This window comes from Symphalangus syndactylus, chromosome 11 (genome assembly GCF_028878055.3).
Source record: "Symphalangus syndactylus isolate Jambi chromosome 11, NHGRI_mSymSyn1-v2.1_pri, whole genome shotgun sequence".
In the NCBI taxonomy this organism is placed as follows: domain Eukaryota; kingdom Metazoa; phylum Chordata; class Mammalia; order Primates; family Hylobatidae; genus Symphalangus; species Symphalangus syndactylus.
The window spans coordinates 82,483,054-82,505,706 of NC_072433.2; the positions used below are offsets into that span (position 1 = coordinate 82,483,054).

The window sequence follows — 22,653 nt, forward strand, 5'->3', positions numbered from 1 at the left end:
TAATCATAACCAGAAAAAAATTTATGAGAGAATGAAACAAAGATAGAAAATTTGCATCCTAGGACTACAAGGAGAGACTCCTAATAACTCACCTCAAGTATAGCCATCATCTAGCTCCTCAGTGTTTATAAAGTAAAGGTTAAACTGCTTACCTTGGTAGGCAAGGCATGCTACATTCTGATCCTAACAATTACATCCAGTATCAATTCCACTTTCTCCTCCCTTTACCTCCCGGCCACATAATTGACCTTTAGAGCAATTTACCAGAGTATATATTCACACACGCAGGCAGCAAATTTAATCAGTATTTTAATGCTTAACTCTTAAGTATGAGCACAGAGACAAGAATCATCAGTCATTTAGGGAAAGCCACCAACATAAAAGAGACCCAAATAAACAACCACAAAGGAATCTGGAGTTAATAGAGACTATGAAGGGAACGGAGAATACTTAAAAAAAAACAAAAGCAACAATTAATTTTCTCAGAGAGAGATAAGAAACAATCAGAGAACAAGAAAGAGTAATTGGAAATTAAAAATGAAAGAACTGAAATTAAAAATAAATCAGTTACAGAAATGGAAGAGAAAGCCAAGGAAATATTTCAGAAAATAATATAAAGTAGTTGAAAGGATGGACTACAGGAAAAACAAGCTAATTAAAGGGTCAATCAAGAAGGCCCAATATCAAATTGGCTCCAGGAGGGCAATGTTTTGTTCACTGCTATTACCTCTAGCACAGAATTACAATGCCTTGCAAGGGGAGGGGCATGATAACTATTTGTTGAATGAATAAATGCATGCTCCAAAGAGAAAACAGAGGGATAATGATGGGACCAAAAGAGGAAGAAAACAAACCTTCCCCAAAATGAAGACCATGTATCATACAAAATGGCCCATCAACTGTCCAGCATATTTTTTTAAAAACCCATATTAATTATTAATGCTCATTATCATAAAATTTCAAAATCAGAGATAATGAAAAGATACTAAACCCAAGAACGAAAACTAGCCATATGCAAAGAATGAGAAATCAAAATGGCTTAGATTTCTCAAAAAAATATTAGAAGTTAAAAGTTATAAGAACAAGCCTTCAAATTCTAAGAGAAATTATTTCTTAGCCCAGAATTATTAATCAAATGGTGAGGTAGAATAGAGACATTTTTGCATGTGAAAAATAACAGAAAATGTCTGTCTCATTCTTGTTTGAATCTGTTCCCCTACTTACTAGGTGTGTGACCTTTGGCAAACTACTTCAGCTCCCTTGCCTCACAGCGTAATTCACATGTAAAATGGGGACTCCACTCAGACCTCCTTCATAAGGTTGCTGTATGGATTCTGTGAGTTATTTCATGAGTAGTCCTGAGAACAAAGCCTGGCATAAAGTAAGTACTCAATAAACTGTTAATTACTATTTTTAATTGTCCTAAAATAAAAAAGTCTCTACAAAGCAATAGGATATTTATGAAGTTCATGTGTACATCTTACTTGGTTACTAGAAAGCCATTTGTATTTTTCTTCTTACATAATGTTAGCCATACTTTCTGTATTCTCTTTTTTTTTCCATTTGTCTCCCTGTCTTTCTTACTTCAACATTTATTATATTGGCACAACTGCTAAGTTTTTTGGTACATGATGAGAGAATGACATAAAATCTATGCTTAAGTAAACTGAGGGAAAAAATGCAAGAGAAAAACTTGTTCTCCAGACACAGTGGGGAAAAAAATACAATTAAACTTATATTGGACTTTTAAATCAATTTTTTGAGTTCAAAATTATAAGTGAAAATTATCCTGTGAGATTAGAACCAATTCATTAATCACTGTTGAATACATAGCACTTGGCTATGTCTCCAGCTCCTAATGCCTTTCTGAGCTGACATGCTTCATTACTGTCAGATGAGTTTTCAACTGAGAGGGATAGCTTTGAACACTCACTGCCCTTTAGCAGGCAAACAGGCAGGAAATGGCACAAGAAGCTTGAAACCAAACTCGTGTTCCTGGACTCAGTTTGGTTTTCACTCAGTGTGGCTGACTGGCACCTGTTTCAACAAACATTGATACCCTTTCCCTCTATTCCTTCATGAAGCTATCTTCTCAGCTGAGGAACAATTAGAAAAACATTTGGGGCACATGGAAGGAACTAAAAGAATATCCAAAGTAAATTCTCCTCCTACCACACAATAAACCCTGACTCCCATAACAGAAAAATCCACTTTCAAATCAAATTCTAAAGCATTCTAAAGGATGGCTTTGGTAAAGACTGCTTGAAATAGCTTCTGGGTAGGTCCAGATTTTCAGTACAACTGGATTTTAAGTGTAAGGGGAAATGCCTTTCTGCAGCCCCGTTTCCTCTACGTAAACAAGGTGTCCTCAGCACGGCCCTCAGAGGCCCACCCACTCACACCTGCTGGGATGTTGCTGGCCTCCAGCACATGCTTCCCCCAGCGAATTTAGTTCACTCCAAAGGAAAGAAAAATTAAATAAGACTTTGTCAAAACCAAACAAAACAAAAACGGAAAAAACTGACATTTCTATTATCCTTTTGTTTTCCAGGAGTGCTAGCAGAATATCAGGATAAGATGGACAAAACGCAGGCTGAAAGGCAAGAAATCTGGCTCTAACACCAAAACCTCATGCCAGCGTTCTGGGTCTGCATTTCTTCTCTATAAAATACTGGTGATTCCTATTTATAGGCCTTCTTGCCTCCTTGAGAAAATCAAATGAGCTACTTGATGTGAAAGGACTTATCTATCTTTGTTATTCTAATTGATAAAATTTATTTATTTTTTTAACAAATATTTGTTTAGTATGCCCAGCACTATTCTAGGTCTGGGGCACATGAGAACGAGCAGTAGTAGGCCGGGCATGGTGGCTCACGCCTGTAATCCCAGAACTTTGGGAGGCAAAGGTGGGCGGATCACTTGATCCCAGGAGTTCGAGACCAGCCTGGCTACCATGGTGAAGTCCCATCTCTACTAAAAATACAAAAATTAGCCAGGTATGGTGGCACACACCTGTAATCCCAGGCAGGAGAATCGCTTGAACCCAGGAGGCAGAGGTTGGAGGGAGCCAAGATTGTGCTACTGCATTCCAGCCTGGGCAACAGAGTGAGACTCTGTTTTAAACAACAACAAAAACAGCAATATTAATATAAAGTCTTTTTCTCCATTAAGCTTTCATTTAAAAATACATATACATACTTTGGGAGGCCAAGGAGGGCAGATTGTGTGAGTCCAGGAGTTTGAGACCAGCCTGGCCAACATGCCAAAACCCTGTCTCTACTAAAAATACAAAAAATTAGCTGGGCATGGTGGTACGTGCCTGTAACGTCTATAGTCCCAGCTAATCAGGAGGCTGAAGTGGGGAGAATCACCTGAGCCCGGGAGATTGAGGCTTCAATAAGCCAAAATTGGGCAACAGAGTGAGACTCTGTCTCAAATATAAAAAATAAAAATCTATATATACCTACATTTTTTTTTTTTTTTTTGAGACAGAGTCTTGCTATGTCGCCCAGGCGGGAGTGCAGTGGTGCAATCTCGGCTCACTACAAGCTCAGCCTCCCGGGTTCACGCCATTCTCCTGCCTCAGCCTCCCGAGTAGCTGGGACTACAGATGCCTGCCACTATGCCCAGCTAATTTGAGAGAGAAAGAGAGAGAAATGAAATACACATACATAATATATACACATAATATATATTAGGGTTATCCAGAGAAACAGAATTAGGATGTGTATACATAGAAATATATATTTATTTTTATATCTATATTTATATAAATATATTTATATTTACATGTACCCACATACACACACAGAGAAAGAGATTTATTTTAAGGAATTGGCTCATGTGATTGTGGAGATTTAATGAGTCCAAAATCTGATGAGTTGGGCCCTAGGCAAAGCTGTAGGGAAGACTCCAAAGGCAATGTGCTTTTACAAAACTCAGATAAATTGTATGATCTCTGGTTCAATACTCTGTCTGAAAGTCCATCTAAGATTTAGAAGTTGGAATAATTCTATGATCCATTGGCGGGATTAATGAAGTTATGTTTAATGGTAGAAAGCAAATATTCACATTTTCATTTAAGTCCCCAAGAGAATCAGGGTTATGTGGAGTATTAAAAAAACAAGAGTAGTACCTTAAAAGCTCTATTGTCCAGTTATGTCACTGAGAGACAAGAAACATAACTACTGATTAAAAATAAACATGCAAACATGCAAACAAGCAAAATAATTGGGCAAAGATTGAGCCGATATTCACCAAAAAAAGTATGAGAATGGTAAACAAGTACATAAAGGATGTCCTGAAGCTGACCTCTTCTTGAACCCCATTGCTAAAACCTTGGTCCAAACCATCATTATTCCTCACCTGAACTGCTGCAAAAACCTCCCAACTGGTTTTCTTGTTTCCACTATAGCTATTCCATAGTCAACTTTTAACTCAGTTTCCAGAATGATCCTCTAAAAATGCATACTGAATCACATCACTCCTCTGACTAAAATCTTCTGGTGGCTTCTCATCACACAAAGTATAAAATCAAAACTCTTTACCACAGCCTACAAGGACTTCTGTGATCTGTCCTCTCCGTGCTTCTCCAAGCTCATCTTCTAATTCTCTCCCTCTCGCTCACTCTAGCTACACTGTCTACATTCTGCGCTTTTTATACTACAACCTCATTCCTCTTTTGGGGGATTTGCATTTGCTATTCCTTCCACATAATATTCCCCACCTCCTTCAATCTTAGCAGTGCTTTATTGATTGATTGCTTAAAGGTCAGCTCAGCAGGATGTCTTCCATGATGACTTTATATAAAGGAGCACTTCCTGTTCGCATCCCTGTTCCCTCTTCATTTTACTTCATAAAAATTATCATACCTCTTGATATTCCATTATAAATACACACACACATACATACACAGGGTGAGAGAGAGAGAGAGAGAGAGAGAGGCAATCCTCACTTAGCACACTTTTGATATGCATGGGGTTCAGTTACAACATTTTAAATAAAAACACTAGTCCCTCAACAACATGGTTCAAATTTCAGTTCTCATGGTAGATTAACAGTAAGTAATTGCATAAGATACAAAATTTGCCACCAGCCCTTCAGTCCACAAATCGCTATGTGAAAAAAGAGATGTGCATAATGATCAGTAACTAATTGCATCCCTCCTTTCAACACCCGTTAGTGATTGCTCACTGTGTTTGTTATTCAGTTCATCACAGACAGCAAAGCATGGACTTCGGATGCCTCTTTGTCTCCCACTAATAAACCCATAGGATGTTTTATGAAAATGGGTCATTGAAAGAGAGAATTAGACAACAAAGGTGAAAAAGCAGCAAAGAAACAACAAATGATAACACAAAATAAAAATATAATGTAAATAGAGTTACAAAAGAAAGATCTGACCATGGGAATATTGATACTGGCATCATTTGAGAAACTATAGATCTATAACCAAAGGAACTCAGTGAAGCACAGCTATCAACACACATGAGGAAAAGTGGGTGTGATGAAAAGGATGAAGATGCCCCAGAAGTCATGCTTGCCAAAAACTTCCCCTTAAAGGAATTCTCAAAGATACATCATGATATTCAAGGCACAAAGGAGAAAACATTGGAAGGTGATTCAAACTTAGAAAAGAGTATGACGATTTGATAAGATATTGAGAAGATGCTCAGGCTGTATGGTAGGTTATACAACAAGAAGAAGGCAAGCACTGTTCAAACTACTCCTGATACTTTTTTCCCAGAATATAAAATACTTTAATTTTGAATGTTTCTAATGTTTGAAACTATAGTATGTTAAATTAGTATTAGTTGTACTATTTTTTCATTTTCCTATACATTCATAACTTTAAGCAGTAAGAGATTTTTTAATATCAAAATGTTTTATAGGTTATGGAACAACTAGCATTTTCATTGATTTTTACAATCATTTTGCATGGTTTCAGCTTGCATGGCCATTTTTACAGTCCCACACCACTGTGGAAAGCAAACATTGTATAAAGAAATAAAAATAACTGCCATAGTCAGAATCATTTTTTAAAAGAATAAAAAAATTGGGGGGACTCATGTTAACTGATTTAAATAATATTATAATGCTAGGAGGCTGAGGCGGGTGGATCACAAGGTCAGGAGATCAACACCATCCTGGCTAACATGGCAAAACCCGTCTCTACTAAAAATACAAACAAACAAAAAAAATTAGCTGGACATGGTGGCGGGTGCCTGTAATCCCAGCTACTCAGGAGGCTGAGGCAGCAGAATCGCTTGAACCTGGAAGGCAGAGGTTGCAGTGGGCTGAGATCACACCATTGCACTCCAGCCTAGGTGACAGAGCGAGACTCCGTCTCAAAAAAAAAAGAATATTATAAAGCTACAATAATCAAATCAGGATAGCACCAGTATAAGGATAAATGAATATATCAGTGAAACAGAATAGAGTCCAGAAATAGATCCATATATATGTGGTTAATTGATATTTGTCAAATATGCCAAGGTAATTCAAAGAGAAATGGACAGTGGTCTCAAAAAATTATGCTGAATCAACTGGGCATCTTTATGAAAAATAATAAACCTCAGTCTCACACCATACAAAGAATGAATCATAGCCTAAAACATAAATCTAAGCATAAACCTTAAAACTTCTAGAATGAAACATAGGAGAAAAATTTTACAACCATGGAGTAGGTTCATTTACTAATTTAAAATAAATATAATTTATATTTATTAAAATTAAAAATTTATTAATGAGAATATGAAAGTGCAAACATAGAAGGAAAAACAATACACTGCAATTGATCAAAATTAAAACTTTTACTTTTCAAAGGATATCAAGAAAATGCAAAGGAAAGCCAGAAATTTGGAGCATGAATTTGAAATACATATATCTGACATATCGTGTATCCAAAATATATAATGAGACCTTACAACTCAAGAAAAAGACAAACTACTGATTAAAAATAAACATGCAAACAAGCAAAATAATTGGGCAAAGATTGAGCCGATATTCACCAAAAAAAGTATGAGAATGGTAAATAACTACATAAAAGGATGTCCACCTTCATTAATGAAGGAAATAAAAATAAAAATCATAATCAGATACTACTTCAGACCTATTGGAATGGCTAAAATTAATCAGACTGACAATACCAAAGAAGGGTGAGGAGCAACTGAAACTTGCTACAGTGTTCTTTGGAGTATAATATGGTATGAACACTTTGAAAAAGAGTTTGGCAAACACCGCATGTTCTCACTCATAATTCGGAGTTCAACAATGAGAACACATGGACGCAGGGAGGGAAACATCACACACAGGGGCCTGTTGGGGCGTGAGGGGCTAGGGGAGGGATAGCATTAGAAGAAATACCTGAGGAATCGCCACACTGAGCCATCCCATTACTGGGTATATACCCAAAGGACTATAAATCATGCTGCTATAAAGACACATGCACACGTATGTTTATTGTGGCACTATTCACAATAGCAAAGAGTTGGAACCAACCCAAATGTCCAACAACGATAGACTGGATTAAGAAAATGTGGCACATATACACCATGGAAAACTATGCAGCCATAAAAAATGATGAGTTCGTGTCCTTTGTAGGGACATGGATGAAACTGGAAAACATCATTCTCAGTAAACTATCACAAGGACAAAAAACCAAACACCTCATGTTCTCACTCATAGGTGGGAATTGAACAATGAGAACTCATGGACACAGGAAGGGGAACATCACACTCCAGGGACTGTTGTGGGGTGGGGGGAGGGGGGAGGGACAGCATTAGGAGATATACCTAATGCTAAATGACAAGTTAATGGGTACAGGAAATCAACATGGCACATGGATACATATGTAACAAACCTGCACATTGTGCACATGTACCCTAAAACCTAAATTATAATAAAAAAATAAATAAAAATAAAAATAAAAATAAAAAAAAAAGAAGAAATACCTAATGTGGATGATGGGTTGGTGGGTGCAGCAAACCACCATGGCACATGTATACCTATGTAACAAACCTGTACGTTCTGCACATGTATCCCAGATCTTAAAGTATAATAATAATAAAAAAAAAAGGAGTTTGGCACTTTTTAAATGAAGTTTAACATCTACTGACCCAAAGGTACAGAATCTCCAACTTCTAGATACTTGCCCAAAAGGAAATACGTGTCCACAAAAAGGATTACACATTCAAATAACAATAAAGAAATTGAATTCATAATCAAAAAGTTCTCCAAAGAAAAATATTCAGGTCCAGATAGTGTCACTGGAGAATTTTACCAAACATTTAAAAAATTGACACTAATTTTGAAACCACCTTTGCAAAATTATAACTGAGGAAATTATGACAGTGAAAGAAATCAGACCTAACCGACTCCATCTTGCTTCTAAACTTTAAGCTGTCCTTGTTCATTCCCGGGTGTAGGCCAAACTAACTTTGGGGAGGATTCAGTTCATGGTTTAACTATCAAACAAAACTGATAACAGCCCTTTCCTGAAAAGACCCCCTTCTTGCCTGGGGACCAGTCTGCCTTTGCAGGACTAACAAATTAGCTACAAGATTAAAAATTACAGTTTAGGGGTCATGCAGCTTCTCGCTCCAAAAGTCTGAACCTCCCCAAATGGCTCCTGGGGATAATATCACTATTGTAAAACCTAAGATCAGTACCTGAGACATTTTTCAGACCCCGCACTTGATGGATCAGCTGACACCACCCAGACTGGTAATCTGCCTCAACCAGTTCTGCCATCTCACCCAGGAACAGAAGACATTAAGAAAACCTAACTTCGACCCCCTGTGATTCCATCTCCAACCTGACCAGTCGGCATTCCCCACTTCCCAAGGCCCTATCTGCCAAATTATCTTTAAAAATTCTGATCCCCGAATGCTCAGGGAGGCTGATTTGAGTAATGATAAAACTCCGGTCTCTTGCACAGCCGGCTCTGCATGAATTACTCTTTTTCCATTACATTTCCCCTGTCTTAAGAAAGCAGCTCTGTCTAGGCAGTGGGCAAGGTGAACCCACTGGGCAGTTACAATTTTACACAACTATTCTGAGAAAACCAAAGTGGAGGGAATGTTTCCCAACTTACTTTATGAGGCTAGTATTGTAATGATAACAAAACCTAACAAAGACAGTACAAACAAAGAAAACAAAAAATATATTCTATGAACTTAGATGCAGAAATCCTCAACAAAACATTAGCAAATTCAAATCCAATAACATACCATGACCAAGTCTGTATTTGTTCCATATATGTAATGCTGGTTCAATATTTGGAAAATTGATCAATGAAATCCACCATATCAACAGGTTAGAGATGAGAAATCATATCAATTGGCACAGAAAAGGCAGCTAACAAATACAGGATCATTCATGGTTTTTTAAAAATAGAACTCTCAGGCCAGGTGCAGTGGCTCATACCTGTAATCCCAGCACTTTGGGAGACTGAAGTGGGTGGATCGCCTAAGGTAAAGAGTTTGAGACCAGCCTGACCAACATGGTGAAACCCCGTCTGTACTAAAAATAGAAAATTAGCCAGGCATGGCAGCACATGCCTGTAATCCCAGCTACTCAGGAGGTTGAGGCAGGAGAATCCCTTGAACCTTGGGAAGTGAGGCCGGGCGTGGTGGTTCATGCCTGTAATCCCAGCACTTTGGGAGGCTGAGGCAGGTGGATCACAAGGTCAGGAGTTTGAGACCAGCCTGGCCAACATGGTGAAACCCTGTCTCTACTAAAAAAATCCAAAAATTAGCCAGATGTGGTGGCACGTACCTGTAATCCCAGCTACTCAGGAGGCTGAGGCAAGAGAATCGCTTGAACCCATGAGGCAGAGGTTGCAGTGACCCAAGATCATGCCATTGCACTCAAGCCTGGGCAATAGAGAGAGACTCCATCTCAAAAAAAAAACAAAAACAAAAACAAAACAAACAAACAAACAAAAAACCCTGGGAGGCAGAGGTTGCAGTGAGCCGAAATTGCACCACTGCACTCCAGCCTGGGTGACGGAGCGATACTCTGTCTCAAAATAAATACATAAATAAAATAAAAATAAAACGTTCAGTTCTAGCCACTGAAATAAGGCAAGAGAAAGAAAAAAAGATATTCAGACTGGGAAAGAAGAAGTAAGCCCATCTCTATTTGCAGATAACATAATTATCTATGTAGAAAATCCCAAGGAATCTACCAAAACAAATAAAAAACTCCCAGAACTAATAAGTGAGTCTTGCAAAGTTGCAAGATAGAAGATCAACCCACAAAAATCCATCATATTTCTATATACTAACAATTAACACGTGGAAACTGAAATTTAAAATATAATACTATTTAGAATCGCTTCAAAGAAAATGAAATACTTAAAAATATATTAACAAAATGTGCATGGGATCTTATGCTAAAAATTGCAAAATGCTGATGAAATAAAAGAAAGATAGAAATAAATGGAGAGATATACCTTGTTCATGGATTGGAAAACACAACATAGTGAAGTGGTTAACTCTCCCCAAATTGACATATGAGTTTAATATAATTCCTATCAAAATTCCAGCTTTGTGGACATAGAGAAAATTTATATGGAAATGCATAGCCCTATAATAGCTAAAAGAAAGTTGATAAAGAAGAATAAAGTAGGTACAGAAATCACTCTGCCTTTTAATAAGGCTTACATTATTAGCTAGAAAAATCAAGACAGTATGGCAGTGTTTTAGGGAACAGATTCTAGATCTATTCTTAGATCCATCCAGAGAGATCTACAGAAGAGAACCCAGAATCCAGAAACAGACCCACAAAATACACCCAGTGGCTTTTAATAAAGATGCCAATGAAAGTTAAAATGGCTTATATCCAAAAGACAGGCAACAATAAATGCTGGCAAGAATGCGGAGAAAAGAGAGAATGCAAATTAGTACAACCACTATGGAATACAGTTCGGAGGTTGCTTAAAAAAAAAACTAAAAATAAAGCTGGCATATGATCCAGCAATCCTTCTGCTGGGTACATACCCAAAAGAAAGGAAAGCAGTAAATCGAAGAGATATCTGCACTCCCATGTTTATTGCTGCACTGTTCACAATAGCTAAGATTTGGAAGCAACGTAAGTGTCCATCAACAGGTGAATGGCTAAAGGAACTGCGGTATATATACAAAATGGAATACTATTCAGCCATAAAAAGAATGAGATCCTGTCATTTGCAAGAACATGGTTGGAAAAGGAGATCATTATGTTAAGTGAAATAAGCCAGACACAGAAAGACAAACATCACATGTTCTCACTTATCTGTGGGCTCAAATCAAGGTTTTTTTTGGTTTGTTTTTTTTTTTTTTTTTTTTTGAGACAGAGTCTTGCTCTGTTGCCCAGGCTGGAGTGCGGTGGTGCGATCTCAGCTCACGGCAACCTCCACCTCCCGGGTTGAAGTGATTCTCCTGCCTCAGCCTCCCAAGTAGCTGGGACTACAGGCACCCGCCACCACACCCGGCTAATTGTTTTGTATTTTTAGTAGAGATAGGGTTTCACCATGTTAGCCAGGATGGTTGTGATCTCCTGACCTCATGATCCACCTGCCTCAGTCTCCCAAAGTGCTGGGATTATAGGTGTGAGCCACCACGCCTGGCAATCAAATCTTTTTGGTAAGGGATGGGGGATGGGGGAAGGGTAAGAAGCAGGTGAGGATAGTTAATGGGTACAAAAAGAAACAATGAATACGACCTACTATTTGATAGCACAACAGGGTGACTATAGTCAATCTTAACTTAATAGTACATTTAAAAATAACTAAAAGAGTATAATTGGATTGCTTCTAACATAAAGGATAAATGCTTGAGGGGATAGATATATCATTCTCCATTATATGATTATTACACATTGCATGCCTGTATCAAAACGTCTCATGTACCCCATAAATATATACACCTACTATGTACGCACACAAATAAAAATTATTTTAAAATTTTAAAAAGAATTCTCACAACTCAACAGTAAAGAAACACCATTCAAACAGAAAATGGACAAAAGACATGGAAAAGATATTTTACCAAGACAGACATATAGATGGCAAATGAGTACATGAAAAGATGTTCAACACCATTAACCATTAAAGAAACAAATTAAAAGTACAGTGAGATATCACTGCACACCTGTAAGAATAGCTCAGATAAAAAACAGTGACAACATCAAATGCTGATGATGCTGAGAAGCTGGCTCACCGGTGCAATGATGCTGGAAATGTAAAACAGTACCGTTATTCTGAAAAATAGCTCAGCAGTTTTATATAAAACTAAACATACTATCACCATATGACCCAGCAATTGTGCTCTTGGGCATTTATACCAGAGCAATGAAAACTTATCTTTACACAAAAACATGTACACTAATGTTCACAGCAGCTTTATTAGTAACAGCCAAAAACTAGAAACAACCTTCGATGGAAAGGAAACCCATTGATATACACACAACTTAGATAAATCTCAAGGGAAGGATGCTGAGTGAAAAATGTCAATCTTAAAAGTTGCATATTATATGATTCCATTTAAATAACATTCTTGAAATAACAAGATTATAGAGATGGAGAATATATTACTCATTTCCGGGGTTGGGGATGGAGGAGATGTATGTGGTTATTAAAGGGCAATGCAGGAGGAGATCTTTGTGGTGACAAAACTGTTCTGACAGGGGTGGTGAATATGCAAAACTACACATGAAATAAAATTGCCTAGAACTAAATATATACACACACACTCGAGTACATGTAAAACTAGGAAATCTAAATAACATCAGTAGATGATAACGACGTCAATTCCTGGTCATGATACTGTCCTACAATTCTGTAAGATGTTACTACTGGAGAAAACTGAATAAAGGATGCACGGAATCTCTCCGTGTTATGTCTTAAAACCACATGTGAATCTAAAAAATCTCAAAATAAAAAGGTGTATTAAAACAAAAAGATTTGAATACAATCTCATAGTAGCATTTTCGTAACAGTCCTAGACCAGAAATAACCCAAATGTCCATCAACAGGTGAATGGAGAAGCAGATTTTCCTACTCAGAAATAGAAATGAACAAATTGTTCATACATGCAACACCATAGTTAATTTCCCAGACCATATTGAATGAAAGAAGACAATATTTCATTTATATGAAGTTCCAGAACAAATAAAACTAATCAATGGTGATGAAAAAAATTAAAGAGTTGGTGAAAGCGAGGAGTGAAGCGACTGCAAAAGAATCTGCAGGCCTTTCTAGGATGATGGAAATATAAAGACATCTTGATTAAGGTGGTGGTTACATATGACACACATTTATCAAAACTTATCAAAGCGTATCCTTTAAATCTGTGCTTTTTATTGTGTATGCAAATTATACCTCAACAAGTTATTTTTAAGTGTTGGTGTGGTTGTAAGACAGAGAGGAGTCTAGGATATTGAGGATGGAGGCGAGGAAGTGTCGGGAGTTTCTAATGCAGGCAGCTTTGAGCCTGGTCAGATGGCCTTAAAGGGAAGGGTATACCAGTCAAGGAAATAGGGCACGTTGAATAGGAATCCAGGAAATCCGGGAGCAGTAAAGCCTCTTTTCTCTATTACAACACCTCTATACATCTCAGAGGGTGTGAGGAATTAGAATCCTAAGGTCTATATTTCCGTGAGATACTGTTAATGATGACTTATAATTTGTATAGGCTATAATTTGCATATTTTTGCATGTGGCTAATTAGTGTTATCTTCAAGACTTACTGGGTAAACAAAAGGGGTCTGTTGGTTCAAGGACATACCTGACTGATCATATCCTCCCTTGACTATGCACTTTTGATTACTGAACATTTCCAGAGAATGAACAAATAGAGCAGGAGATTAAATGATATAGAAAATATTAATTAGTGGGCTTAATATCCATACTTGGTGGGAGATATACATATACGCAAAGAGATTGAAGCATGTTCCAGGGAAAAACTTAAAAGATGAAGCTACCAGCTTCTTTATTAATGGCCTTCAACTGCCTCAAGCTTGCCGTGTTTTTAAAGCAAAATAATGTGTTTCTAACACAAACGCTCCAGCAGCATATTACAGCCTGAAAGGGAAATCTGGTGAGGATACAAACAGCTCTCTACTATTTATGCCTTGTGGAACTGCCATTGAAATTCTGATGTCCTGACACTGGGAATATCCAAGTAGCCTGCAGAGAAGCCAATTCTTGGAAATTGCACCATTTTAATTTTGAAATAGAAGGAAATTAAGACATGAGGAAAAGGTGGCTGAGATGCTGAATATAAAGACAGCATTTAATTATTCTGGTCAGTTATCTAGTTTAAAGAATAAATTCTTCACTATCAAAAACAATGCACCAATATCTTTATGAATTATCTTTCTGCTTAACCTCTCTTCCTTTTAGATATTTATATTCTAGAGCTATTGATTTTTGAGGTTCCTCCCATGCAAACTTAGGAGCAAATTCATTGTCAACTACCAATCTGGAACCCAGGAAAGAGTTGAGCTTTTGAAACCAGGATTCCATGTCATTTACTAACTACTTGCTTCCAAGTTTCCTTACTAAAAAAAACAGGAACAAAAATAATTCCTTTTCTATCTTCCTGACAATGCTATTTGCAAATAAATGAAAGAATTCACCTAAAACATAAAGTATATTCCACACATTATATAAGTGCTATTTGATGTACATTTGAGAAGACACTTGATAGAAGAGATTTACAATACAGATATTTGATACAGTTTAAAAACTAACTTTTAACAACATGAACAACCCAAAATAAAACTATTCTATAGAACTAAAATCTTAAATCTGCAAAATTCCAATAGAGTTGAAAATTAACCTATATATTTGGTTTTAAGCAATATGATAATAATGTGAAACCAGTCAGTCAAATGCAAAGAAAAGATTTGTACAATTATATAATTTTAAGCTAGTTTATGAATTCTCACAACCTTATTACAAGTTATTTGATACTGAAGATCAAAGCACATAATATATAAAAACAAATATAAATTGTTAACTATTCTCTGTTTTGTCCGATTTACTTTAGTAATGAAAACATAAAATCTATCCACCGTCATATATAAAAATAGGCCAGGGAACTCTCTTCAAGTATCTGTACAAAGGGCTTACATGAAAAATATCTGTGTTTACTATAGGCATCCTGTTGTGCTATCAAATCCTATTCCTTTGATCTAACTATATATTTGTACCCATTTGTATTTAGACAGTTTAATTTAAGCAGAATAAATTTTTTAAAAAGAAACTTTTTCGAAGTGTCCCTAGGTTTCAAACAGAAAGGTTTAGTGATGCCAATAAAGTACAACAGTATATTGCAATCTATAGTTACACTATCTTCTACCACATGCGAATCCGAAGAAAAGGTTATTGATTTAGAAACCATCTGCCACAGACTTCACAGTTTCACCCAAAGAAGCAATTTGTTTTTATTTTCTATCACTATAACTTCTTATCCCTCTCATGACTCTCAGTTATAAGTCCCAGTGAGTCACTTTCCTTTGTTTCATTTCTTCAAACATTTCTAGAAAGGTGAAAATAAGTATATTGGTTTGTTTGAAAATATTTCCTCTACTATTCTTTCTCAAGTGGTCAATAGCATGTAACTAACAAATGCATTTCAACTAAGAATATATGTTTCCTCAGCTGACTCCCACTCCTGTTACAAGTGCATTATTGTAGTTCAGTAACCAATCTGCCTTCCTCTTCTATTGCACACAAATATTTTCCTAGGCTAAAATTTTAAAGAAACTTGAGCTTTGGAAATCAAACTCCAAGTAGGTACACTGAAGATAGAGGTCTTCATTCTTTTGATAAATTCTACACTTTGAAAGCAATTTATTTTTGTTCTTCCTTACTTCCCAATTGTTGACAGAGCTAGTCATTATGCAATTTGTCAGAATCCTAACTATACAGCCAATATTTTTTAAATTAGATACATTCACAATTTTTACTTTTTTCTCTATGGCAAAATTTTCTTTATTATCCATACCCTGCTGCTACCTAAAATTGTGTGCACAGAAAGAGTATTCCCAAGGGATAAAAAAAAGTTTTTCACATTAACTTAAGCAAAGTAATTAAAAATACAAATTTAGTAAAACAGACATGTTTTTGAGTAAGTTTTTTCCAACATGTGGTGAGGCATGTACGTATAACTGTATTTATGAATATGGTTATACTGTACATAATACAGTACATTAAGAATTTGACATGTTTTTTCCTTTATGATACTGAGAATATATAATTTAGCCTATTTCCATTTTTCCCCTGGCTGCCAGAAAGCTGAGAGTCAAACAAACCAGCTGCTCATTATATAACTATATTAGTCTCTTTTTGAACAAATTTGTTTTATTTTCTGTGCCAACTTCTAGAGTACTGCCTAGTAGTAATTCATTAGTTTTATGGTGCATATGTTACACATCATAATCTTTTTCAAGTCTCTTTTAGATAACAGGTGGGATACAATAAAAGTGCAGACATATTTATTTAAGATCAAGGAGGTAAGCTGTTATTTTACTAAAACTTAACAGAAATTGACAAATACTTTTATATGTCTTGAAAAAGTGCTTAAAGCCACATTTCATCAAATAAAATAGATTTTATTTTAGCTTACCTATTGGTAATTTTCAGGGCTCTGAAAAGGCTTTAATTAAAGAGTATCAGAGGATTTAAGAGCAGGATGGCTGTTTGTGTCAATATTAAGCCAAGATTTACAAAGGCCTATTATGATTCCAGTGACATTTCCTTCCTATTTTTCCGTATCAGTGGAACATTTCTTGAGGGAATAGATTGCTACTTGCTGATAAGGTCTCTGACAGTAAAGGTAGGCTAAGCAGGATGCCAGGTAAGAAACTAGAGAATAAAGTCTTACCAAATGTAAAATTTGTAACATTGCACCTGCCGTGTAGTTGGTTTACCTCGAATGGTCATTGCTTTTCCTCAAAAGCATATAAAGTTGTATCCTAATAAGTGTTGGTATGCAACAAAATTATGCTTTAATAAACTGAATAATTTTTAAAAAGTAATTTGGAAGCATGATAGAAGTTTAATAAACATCTAAAGAGATTTAAAGGCAAATAAGTGATCATAGTCATCAATTAACTTAGAAGCAAACCTCTCATATACTTTACATCTACTTCAAGGCTTTTTCTACTGCATGAATCAAATCACAGCTGCCTTATTTTCACCCAAAGATAACACACTGTTTTGTGACTCCATAAGGTTACTAATTACTAATATATTTTATATTTGCATGGCGCTTTTCTATTTACAACATACTTTCATTTATAGATTATCTCATTCAAGCTTCATCATTCTGAGAAAACAGATTATAATCACATTAAAAAGTATGGGATGAGGTTAACAAGTGGACTAACTATACAAATAGAGTTAAAACAGCCTGATTAAGATACAGAATTTAAATATTTTGAAGGCTGTGCAAAGCTAAGATAATGTCCTCTGTCATCAAGCTCACTGTAAAGCTTTTATTAGGTAACATTTGTATGGAGCAGTGTTCTCTGGGATAAACTACAAACCATTAACATGGGCAAACATACAAGGAACATATAAGTAGAGAATAAAGGCAAGATTAATGTACATAATAGTAGCAAAAAAATGTTTTTTATCAGTCAAAGTCCAGATGCCTAAGAGTAATATGTATATGGATATCATAGGAGTGGTGACAGGTAGATAAAATTTATCACTTTTCTTTTGTATTTCAAGATAATAATATTTTAACTTATGTAATTCCTACAAGAACCCCCTGTAAAGTAAGAACTATTTTATGCCTGAGGAAACTGAGGAACAAAGATTAAGAAACATTACTGAAAGCCAGGTGTGGTGTTTCACGCTTGTAACCTCAACACTTTAGGAGGCTGAGGTGGGTAGATCACTTGACATCAGGAGCTTAAGACCAGCCTGGGCAACAAAGCAAGACCCTGTCTCTACAAAAAATAACATAAAAAATTAGCCGAGCATGGTGGCTTGCACCTGTAGTCCTAACTCCTCGGGAGGTTGAGGCGGGAGGCTTGAGCCCAGGAGTCTGAGGCTGCAGTGAGCTATGATTGTGCCTGGGCAACAGAGTAAGAGTGAGACACTGTCTGAAAAGAAAATGAAGAAAAAAGAAAAGAGAAGAAAGAAAAGAAAAAGAGAAGAGAAGAGAAAACATCACTCGAGATCACACGCCTAATACTAATAAGTGGCCAAAGGGGGATTCAAACCCAGGCAGTTCGGCTCCCTGCAACTTAACCCTACCCTCACTCTACTGCGTGGAAAAGTTACCTGCCATGGTGAATGGGAAACTGAAACCGTATGAAAGAAAGGGGAGAGCAAAGCTTATCTTATGATCAAGTGGTACCTGTGAGAAATGATTTGAGGGAAAAACAAGTAAAATAACTTAAAAATATTCACCTCATTGACTCTCCACCATGAGAAGTTTCCCTTTTAGGATCTGTTTTCCAAAATCCCCTATTTGATGCAAGTATTCAGGTATATTTACAGTCACTATCTAACACCTTTGTTTTCAACTAATATGTGAATTACAATGACTCTCATGACACTCACGTGAAAGAAAATAAAACCTCACATCCAGGGCAGTGTCTAGACCTGAACGTTACTGAGAGAATAAGGAAACCAAAATAACCGGCTTCAAATGTGGGCTGAGGACCAGGTAGTAAGTGTATGACATACAGTGGAACCTTCCAAACACACAGAATAGCACCCACAGAATAAAACAGAGCCCTGGACGCCGGGGTGGTCATTGATGAAACAAGGCTAGAGGGATGACAGAGAAAAGGCGGGCCTTCAAGGCTTTAAAATTGGGAGCAGAGACCTTGGCAATAAGAAACTGCTGGAAAGCTTTCAGAGAAGGTTCGAAATATAAAGGCAGGTTGGTTAATTTGGCACCACCAGGAGGAATACGGTGTGGTGTCTAGCCAGGCCTATGAGGCCTTGAATCCTGAGACAGGAGATGGCAGGAAACCACACGCAGAAGGTGGCACCAGGAGAGTTCCCATACACAGCACATCCTAGAATATGCTCCAGGGATTCAGAATGATGGATGATGGAGAATGGGCTCTTGCTTATGATGTTTGCAGGAAAGATCTGAGACACAGTAGCCTCACAGAATCTTGGCTTTTTCCCCCGTGGCAACTTGACTGAAGGAGACAATTTTGATATGCCATATCTGCTTTCTATTTCATACCACCCAGAGAAGCTCAGAAGGGATGGGAAAGTAAAAGTTCACTGTTCAAAAAGAGTGAGACGGTGTTTCGTGTCTGTTTCTGAGGAGACCAGGGGTACTGTGACAGACAAGAAGATGTTCAGCAATGGTGGGTGGCACAGGAAATGGAGCTCCCTAGGCAGCATGATCACAGAAAGAATTGCAATTGGCGGCCTGTATTTTTCAAGAGGAAATTAAAGGACATATAAAATCAGAGAAAGCGGGAGGCAGAAAGGGTTTCAGGAGCAGAGAGTACACTGAGTACCAATTGACAGCCAGACACTATAAAAGATATGGGTTTGGATCCAAATGCCCAGTTGATAGAGCGCTAAGGCAGCTTAGAATCTTCAACATAAACACAGCAGAGAGGGGTATAAAGTGACTGAGCTGAGATGTAAACAATAATTGCTAGACCCAGATTTCAACAGCAGCAGTATAGCTCTTGGTGGGAAGAATAAATATTTTATATGTATAGAAGTAAAAATGATATGTGTGTTAATTCCCAAAGAGGGATTAAAGACCTTTCTCTAATATAGTACCAATGTGTAAATGTTCTCCAAGACTCATTTTATTAAGCACACATTCCTGGGAAGGTGATAAAGCTAGCTATTAGATTACATTCTGAAGATGCTCAATTATTTTCTTTATATGTGGTCCCCCGCCTTTCTAAAATCTCTACACTGGGCCAAATAGGAGACCGCTGGGCTTAGTATGCCAGCTCATTCCTGGATATGTTTATTGCTACTAGGAGCAAATGCTTTGTCTTCCACCAAATTTTTAAGTGTCTGAGCAGACAAATATCTTGAAAACATGACTATATTTCATGCTGAGCTTTCCAAGTCTGTGCTGAATAAATGCAGAGATATGGCTTATACTAGACAAAACAAAGATACATATACATTCCTTATATTGGTAACATTAACAGCAGCTATCATTTCACTGTTTATACTATACTAAGCATGCAGATATTAAAATTAATCCTCTCCTAATGATCCTTTAAGGTAGGTGGTCCCAATTTACAGAAAAGGAAACTGAGGCCTATGTATTGGAACAATTTCCTCAAGAATACACAAAGCTGGAAAGTGGCAGAAATGAGGTTAAATACAGATCTGCTTGAAGCCAATATCTTAACCATTAGGCTCCTAAGCACAGTGCTGTCAGCTGGGAATACAATAATGAATATGTCATGGTTCAGTCTTCCAGGAGTCCACATGGGAGTAAAGAGAGAGAGGCGAAAGAGTCGATATAATCCATAAGAGTACGAAGAAATCCTACAAGTATATGCAGACTAGCAACTAACAGCCTGAGTATAAGCAGTGAGGGTCAGTGTTTGCACTGGGCCTTAACAGGAGCAGTTTGGTTGGCATGAGGGCTGTGGATAGCTGCAGGGGGAAAGTGTTCATCCTGAAGGAGTGCCTTTTACCAGCTGATGGAATCTATTCTAAACATCAGTGGACTGAATCATTGAATAGAATCACCTATAAGGAAGATTCTAATTTTAATGGTCACTTTTCAAAATAAGCCCGAGTTTCTCATTATTCTTAAGCTATCTTCAGGTTTTATTAAGCCAGCTTTTTAACACATTCAATGGATTGATTTTTTTAAAAAAAATTAAGAGTATTAAACCAGAAGAGCTTCAATAAAGACCCTCAGGTTGATGGTAAGTTATTGATTACTGGCTTTTGTTTTAGCACTCTAGTTAATTGGGTATCTGATCATCGTATATTTCGAAGCAATTTTCCCAGGTTCATTAGCAAGAAACTTCTATAATTCAAATCCAAATCTTCACTCCAAATATATTGCCCTTCTTTCTTCTTCCTTATCTACAGGGCTATAGTTTGTCACTGAGGAAATTAAACTGAGCAAGAACAAGTTATTTTTCACAAAGCCCACTTGTTAAGATTTAATACTTTGTAATACTGATAAGATTATATCTGCTAAACAAATTAATTTAGCAGTTTAGAAGTATCTAAGAAAACCTAAACATGGCATAACCCATAATAGTCTGACTATTCACTGTTTATTCTATAGAAATCTCCACTTAGGTGGGCATGATGAAGCATGTACAAGGATGTTCAGTGCAGTATTTTTGTAAAAGCAAAAGCTGGAAGCAACATAGATGATCATCAATTGAGCAATAGTTAAATAGGTATCCTGTTTAGCCTACGAATTGACAATGAGGTCAATCTGTATGGACTAACACAGTAAGATCTCTATGACGTATTAATGAAAAAAAATCAAATTGCTAAAAATGTATGATAAAACATCAACTGTGTAGAACATCACACACTCACACCAAATCACATATATGTACACATATACATACAAAGGAGAGATATATACATATATACATAAGTTTTTGTAGATCTCTCTATATTTATGTACATCGCTTTCTTTATCCATATATGCATGCATATAGAGTTGTCCCTTGGTATCCACGTGGGATTGGTTCCAGTGCCTCCCACAGATACCAAAATCTACAGATGCTCAAGTGCCTGATACAAAACAGTGTAGTATTTACATATAATCCGTGTATGTTCTCCTACGTACTTGACATCATCTCCAGGTTACATATAATACCTAACACAATGTAAACACATGTAAATAGTTGTTATACTCTATTGTTTAGGGAATAATGACAAGAAAAAAATGTCTGTACGTGTTTAGTACAGACACAAGCTTTTTTAAGAATATTTTGGATCCATGGCTCTTTGAATTCACAGATGCAGAATCCACAGATACAGAGGGCTGACTTACATACCTATATACATATATATGTGTGTGTATATATACATATATGCACACACACATAAATATATATGTAAATGCATATCTAAATGCATAGAGATTAGGATTGAGAATAGCATTTATGGAAGCTTTCTCTGTTCTCATTACTTTATTGCTGTAAAAATAATGAATTTCTATATTACTTATACAGATGGTCTCCAACTTATAATGGTTTAGCTTACAATTTTTTGACTTTAAAATGGTGTAAAAATGATACACATTCATCAGAAACCATACTGCAAGTATCCACACAACCATCCTGTTTTTCACTTTTAGTACAGAATTAAATAAATTACATGAGATATTCCATACTTTAATATAAAGTAGGCTTTGTGTTAGACAATTTTGCCCAATTGTAGACTAATGTAAGTGTTCTAAGCATGTTTAACGTAGACTAGGTTAAGCTATGGTATTTAGTAGGTTAGGTGGATTAAATGCATTTTCACCTTATCAGGATTTATCAGGTCGGAATCCCATTGTATGTCAAGGAGAATCTGTATAATTAAAAATAAAAGTTTCCTAAATTTAAATTTTAAAAAACACCTTCAATTTAGAAACTAATCTACTACGTTCAATTTTTAACCAGTAATTAATGTTTAATAGCCTATAGTTTTTAGCGTTTTTTCCCCCTTTTAAAAGAAAG

At 36.5% G+C, this 22,653-nt stretch overlaps 1 protein-coding gene across 5 annotated transcripts in view; it reads right to left on the reverse strand.

Annotated features, from left to right (window-relative positions):
• The window catches only part of MCTP1 (multiple C2 and transmembrane domain containing 1), a 598,469-nt gene that overhangs the window by 470,794 nt on the left and 105,022 nt on the right, over positions 1–22,653 (reverse strand). The window lies entirely within an intron of this gene.